We start from the raw sequence: 7,365 nt of genomic DNA on the forward strand, positions 1-7,365 counted from the left end.
GTAGCTGCATTTTCTATTGAGACTGTTTTCCTAAAAATGCTATTTGTAGTTTTCAGTATTGACACTGATCTCAGGGAAATTTTAATTCTGCAGAAATAAACTCAGAAAAGGATGATGCTCAACTTAGGTTGAGACCATTTAGTCATTTTTTATCAGTTTTTACAGAGTAAGGGTTGTGTAGTTTCTTCCAATAACATCCATATTGTTACAATTTTCTGAGATATCCTGGCCTCTTAAATCAATTATTCAGAGGAGTCACTCATCACAGTACATCTCAGTATGGATATTTGATAGGTGGTACACTCCCTTCTCTTTCAAAGTGGATAAGATGCAAGACCAAGCATCAGAAAGCTTGCCAATTTAGATATGTTTTTGTAGAGCCTGTGAAACCCACTGCAATATGTGCATGAATAATCCAGATTCTGCCAGGCAGGAACATGTGCTGTTGCTCCTACATAAAATGCATCTAAAATGACATATTCAGCAATTACAGTGCTAGGAAGCAAATACAAATTTAGAGCTCATCCTGTGATGCTAGTAGGAGTTCAGGGCCAAAAGAAAAATGTATTTAGCATCCTCTTGCTTCCTGGACTAGGAAAGGAGGTGGTTTTTTTGTTTGGTTGGTTGGGTGGGTTGTTTTTTTGGTTTTTTTTGGGTGGTTTTTTTTTTTTTTGGTTTTTGGGAGAGTTTTGGTTGGTTGGTTTGTGTGTTTGTTTTGTTGCAGCAATAAATACATGATTTCTTGGTGTTTAAACTGATGGGTCAGAGCTATCATATTTTTTAATTATGAGAGAAATTTGAAGTGTGATTAATTAGATATATCAATGCATTCTACTGCTAACTAAGGGTACAGACCAAAATGTCAAGCTTTTTATTGCAAATACTATCACACAACATGACAGCTGTCCTTTGAGCAAGCTCAAAATGATAATGCAGGAGCCATGAGCTGCACCTTAGAAAGTCAGGCTTCCTTAAATCTCAGTTAGTTGAGAAGGCTGTGAACATTTGCCTTTCACTTTTTTGTGGGAAAATGCATGGCAGCAAATTGCCTTTATTATTCATACCTAGTCCTCTTCCAAAGGAACAGCAAACAGAAGATTTTCAGTCCTACCTTTCAGCTATAGGACAGGATGATTCATCATGGGTCTCCTCAGTGCACATGCATACCAACCAACACATATGCACATATAACTAATCATTATTTATGCCTGCCATCTGAGTAGGGCATTTGTATCATTTTATGGCAACAGCATAGCTGCTGTACTAAAAAAATATATGTCTTATGTAAAAATGTCACAAAGCTATTAAAATAATGTCACTGTAAAATAAGCAATTATAAGAACAAATAGTGTTTGTAATTTTTTTCTGTTTTCACGATCTAAATTTGAAGCTAGCCATGCTTGGAGCAAATTACAAAGAATGGACTGAATAGCCCCCAGTGGTCATTTCCAACCTAAATTATTCTGTGAGTCAGTGATTCTATGAAATTTTAATTTCTTTCATTTTGGCTTGGAGTGTAGTAGAGTGAATATATTATATGTAACATGTCTAGAAGAGTATTTATTTGGTATGTACTACTAGGAAATATTTTAATGAGATAAAAATAGGATTTTAAAATGCATGGGAGCTAATATATTTCAATATAAATGGAATAAATGTTTAAATAAATGTTTAAATTGTAAAAAATTAGGGAAAAGAACATTTTTTCTGAAAGGCTCATATCAAGACAATTGCACCAGGAATTTACTAAACTGAAAAACCCAACCAGAGAAACCCTCAGTTACTAGCAGAAAAAGACAATGCTATCCTTGGTGTTCAGTTGTCATTTTCATACTATCAGCAAGCCTCAGAATAACAGAATTATTTAATGTTTTTTACATGCAGTGAAAGTGGTGAAACCTCCTCCTGTTCTGACTTTATCTGTTAAGCCACAAAGAAAAGCAGGCGGAGCCTTGGGGGAGGGAGAGCAAACCAGAGTTTTAAAGCAAGGTTTTGGGTCTAAGAAAAAGAATGTAAATTCAAAGATAAGGATGGTAGTTTCTACCCATTACCCACCAATTTGTACATTGCTGTTGCGTGTTTCATATGAAAACAAGTATTTCACTTCCCTGTGACTTTGGAAACAGAATGCATTTGGGAAAAAAAAGCACCTCTTGATAACCTTCACAAGACAGGAAAATGAACCTTGAACAGAGCCATGTAGTCTCCAGCAGTATTTGTTACTGGTGTATGGGGTTTGTTTGATTTGTTGGTTTTGAACAAGGATAGGTTTAGATGGCAAACAAAAATCAATGTCTGCTGCAAAGACACCATAATCCTCTGCAAATCATGATGAAAATGAGTTATGTTGTTGCTCTCTCCATCCTTGTTTGAGTGTGCCGGCTGCCTGAAGCAGAAACTATGTTACAAAGGGCAATGTATTCATGCAGCTTTCTGCTGAAACGTACTCCCTCCACGTGATGCAACTGGAGCTTATGGTAGGGTCACCAGCCTCTTAAGAGACACTACTGCTCTCTGGCCTGTTTTCTTAAACATAGCTTTCTAAAGCAAAGCAATTTTGGGAACTTGTGTCAACTGTGTCATATCGTCAGATCTCAGAGGGATCTTGTGATAGCCTTGAGGATGTAAGAACTGGCTGAACTCAGTAAAGAAGTGGATTGAGACAGTATCCACCATAAAATGTGACACAGAAAAATACTGACATTTATGAGTCGTACTCGAAAGTCTTAAAAGAAGCAGAAATGCTGATGGCTTGAGTTTAGGAAAAACGATGTAAAATGTATAGGCTGTGGGAACAAAGGGATATGGTGAGGTAACCATAGGAAATATCATGGTTAAATGCAGGACAGAAGAACTGCTGCTGCAGCAAAACATTTTCTTGGAAGATGATGAGAGGAAGTGCTATTAAAACAGTGTGACATGTTCTGAAACTGTGGCTATTCTTGCATGAGTCTGAATTGAATTACTGACAAGGGTCTGAACTGTGGGAAGATAATCTCTTGTCTCAAATCGAGCCACAGCACCTGAGGACTACAGTATATATTTTTTTCTGGGAGGCCAGGAAGTAGAAAATGGTGGTCCAAGGAGGGCCAGTATCTCTGCAGAGTTGTCTTTTCACAGTGCTCACTCAACACAGATGCCTTAATAGATTCACAACTAAAGTGCCACACAGAGAATCTCCAATATGAGTGAGCCCGTGGTGTGCCTTGCTCAAATTATGTGCCTTAGTGTAGCCACAATGATCTCTCAAAATGGAAAGAAAATGGAAGAAGATGGAGAGCAAAACTGTGGCTCATACAGGTCCACAGGAAAACTGAGGTACAGGGATAAATGTGGGATATTGTTCTCTGAAAAAAATGTTGCAAGCAGTTGTCCTTGGAGAGCATTTCTTCTTTGAGTAGAGAGAGACAGAGGGAGGTCTGAGTGAACACTGTGTATAGTGTTTCATGTACTGCTCTACAGTGTTAAAATCAGGAGAGCTGGGGAAATATGGGGCCTGTTGACTTCACCATCAAATATCTCAGTTTTACTGAAAGCTTCCCCTATTTTTTCTCTGTGTGTGTGCATGTGTTGTTGCTAATGGTTTGCAAAATGTTGCAAAGTATGCTAGAATAGCATTTCTGTGATGGAGAAGGGAGCAGGAAGAAACCTTCTTCAAAAGAAAAGTCAAGGAGCTTATAGTCTACAAGGAGCTATAGTCTTTTCTGTGAGCTGGGAGTCTGCCTTTATTTCAAGCTGGACAGTGTCATATGTACTGAATTTTTAAAAGAACATTTCAATTCTCTGCTTTCATACAATGCAACCTTAATTTGCTTCCACTACTTGTAGTAGGAACAGGGTCAGGCTGAATCATCTATGTATCAGAGTCCCATACATTAATGTAAAAATTAAATGGGAATTAAGTAATTCCATTCAGCCTGGTGAATTTGTTTTCTGCACAGTGCTAATTTCATTTTTATGGCCACTCCATGGAATCTCAGTGAGCCTTGGCAAGAAGGGGAGGCAATTTTTGAAGGTAGGCTGAGATAGACGTCTCTTTCAATAGGAGTATTAATTTTGAAGCCTCAGTATTTCTCTAAGAGTTCACCCTTCTTCCATGAAGACAGTAGGATATTCAGTTTGTTGCCATGACTGTCTCTGTCAAAGGACATCTCATTAAGTCAGCTTATGCTGGTGATGAGGCCAATGTGCTTATAGAAAAAGAAAAAAATTTTCTTTCGCAAATTCCGAATGAGATGAAAGAGACCTCTATAGTAGCTTTGTTGCAGGGGTGTCTTCACAGAAATATATGTGATCCATAGCTCTTAATTTTTGTTGGATTATATCCTGTAGTTAGATGTATGAGTGGGATCCAAGCCCCTGCTATGCTTATCTTTGAACAGATGTTGCAAAAAGAGGCCCACTCTGGAGAGTTGTATGATGAGAGGCAGGTAAAAGGCTTAGATCAACCAGTGCCCACTTCTGTGCTCAGTACTGTTGGAGTGCTGCTTCTCTTTGTGGCTTCATTCTCCCTCTGTTGGCTTGCACACCTTGACCTTGATTCAGTGTTGCTGTGTGGCAGGGCAGGGAAGCATGGTATCCCTCAGGGTTGTTGCTAGGACTGGATAGTCAGGCTTAAGATCAAGTTGGGGACTTCCATAATGAAAAGCCTGAGTCTTAGTGCTTTCCCTGCAGTCAGATTCCAGCTAGTGGCAGTTACTTCTGTTCCATAATGCATCAAGAAATGCACAGACCCAATGGAGAAGAGTAGTGCAATGCTGAGAAACCTGCTAGGATTCTACAGAGCCTGGTCTTTGACCAGTGAGTTCACACTTTGCATAATAACTTTAGCATATAGCAGTAGAGTAAGTCTGCCAATTCATTCTTCCCACATGTGCTCACAGCACATAGCCCTCAGTTAGCAGGTCTACAGCTTTTCCAATTCAACAGTCCTAATGTCTCACCAGCCTTTATTTTTATTATAATCTGAGGAGAAAGCTTTAAGTTCTGTGCTTGCAGTCCATCATGTCCAACTCACTTGGCTACTGCTTATATGCTAGAGTCTTCTCATCTGCAGAAGAGGTGAACAAGATCCTGATGGGGTACTGTGAGGCATCACTAATTCAGTCCGTTAGGACCTTGTTTCATGTGTAAGAAAGAAAAAAGAACATTCTCCAACTTTAATGTTCCAATACAGTTTTTAATTCATAGATCTAAACCCCTAAGAAGCAGGTGAAGCCCTCTGTCATGCCAGAAAATTGCTAGCTGATTCTATTTACATATTTACATATATTTACATATATTTACATATGTCCACTACCTTGCGTGATAAATCTGGATGGAGTACATTCCACTGAACATTCCTTATCATTTCAGGACCTACTTTACCTGTGTGAAAAGTTGTTTTACTCCTTAGAAAATTATTGTCATATCTTGCCCCACAAAGGAATCAAACCTCATAGTCCCATGTCCTTGTGTTGAGTCCCATCAAAGCTTACTTGTAGGTTCTCACCTGAGGTGAACCAGCACATATTTATTGAAGCCATTATTTTATTTATGTATTTGAGTTTATTGATAGTAAAACAATACAGACAAATCTATTTAAAGGATTCCCTTTCTGGAATGTTATGAATTAAAGTGTTAAATATTCCTGGCATAATTATTCATCTAGTCAGTAGGCAAGATTTAATAGAATTTTATTAGAGAATTACCACACAGGTAATTTATTACCTATAAATTACCACATAGACCTATTAAATAATCACAAATGCATGTAAACATATTCCTGTATCTACAAATAAAAGTACTCGCCACTACAGGAGGTAAGAAAATACCTATAAGCACTAAATACCACAGAAATAGTATCCTAAACACTTTGATCCATTTTTATACTATTAGGTAGGAAAACTAAGTCTTCAGCAAATCTTTTTTATATTGAGAGTTATTCCTTTGAAGAATTATTCCCCAAATCTCCCTAACATCGTTCCTGGTAGAATCCACTTTATGTAATTGAGTGCTAAAATTTACAGTGCATTTTCTCATTTGTTTATAAGGCATCCTCAAATAAGCAATTAACTAAAATAGTTGCTCTTGTAAATGGATCAGTAGTTAATAATTTATTTTTTCTGATTCCAGTGTGCAAGAATGTGAAAATGAATGACTAATTTGTTGTTGATATGGGAGGGAATTTTAATCTTTTATGAGAACATCTTGAGTGTTGGTATGCTTATCTCTGAGAAAGAGAGTTGGAATTCTTCAGTGGGCAGTCTGTGAATATTATTGAGGCAATGTTGAAAGTAAAAATAATTGAACAAGGATCTAGTAACAATTTCCTCTTCTGTATCTATGATCCTTATCAAGAACTCTCTAAGCAAATTGTTAGCCAATATGAAACAGAGTATTATTTCAGTTCTAAACCATTTATTTATTAATTGAATATTAATTGCTTCTGTTATACGACACAAAAGTCCATTGTTACAAACAAGCTAAAAGAGCAATTTGGCTCATTTTTAATCAACATTCTCAAAAAGGTGACTTAATGACCAATATAAGCGTCATTGCTACTTTAATTAGGATTTCAAAAGAGGTGGTTGTCTTTTTGTATTCTGGGGCCATTTCCCTGTGCCCTACTCTTAGGTTCATGCTTCCATTGAAAAGTTCATCAATGTGATTGAAAATCAGACCTGGTGATTGCAGGGGCAATTAGTGTTCTGCCCTCATCACCAGCACTGCCTGCTGCAATACCTTAAGTTGAAGGTAGGCAGAATAAAGAATAAAGTCCTGGTCATCTCCAGCAGTCTCAGCTCTGTTGGTCAGATGTGTAGTCCAGGAACATTCTTCATATGTGTACTTCCAAGAAATAATTAAAAGTCATTGATATTGGATCTACTACCTATCTCACTCAGTGAATCACAGCATATAGAGATTAATTAATTTAAAGAAATACCCCTCAAGGTATTTTTTTACTACTGTTGATGATATAGTAGTCAGTAAAGAAATAGTAAGCAAATCTTCCTAGCAAAACCCAAGAAAAATGACATGACTTGCCCCTTATGCAGATGCATACTCATCCATACTACCTACATCATTTTCACACTCTGCCATTTTCATGATGTACAAGTATGATGACTTCACCTGTACAAGTCACTCTTTTGTTCAGACAAGAACTGAAATGACTAAATGTGCTGCTAAGCCCATTTAGAAAATGAGACTAAAAATTCTATTACAATTGGAATTCCAATAAGAAAAGTGGCCATTATTTTCTAAGGCAGAAGCAACAACTAAAGAACTGTTTCTCAGCATCTTTCTTTGGTGTGATCTAGCTGCTGTGTCTCTGTTCTTCTCTTGCACCTCACATTTTCAGAGCACTCATTCTACCTTAAAATT

This window comes from Vidua chalybeata, chromosome Z (assembly GCF_026979565.1).
Source record: "Vidua chalybeata isolate OUT-0048 chromosome Z, bVidCha1 merged haplotype, whole genome shotgun sequence".
Classification (NCBI taxonomy): Eukaryota; Metazoa; Chordata; class Aves; order Passeriformes; family Viduidae; genus Vidua; species Vidua chalybeata.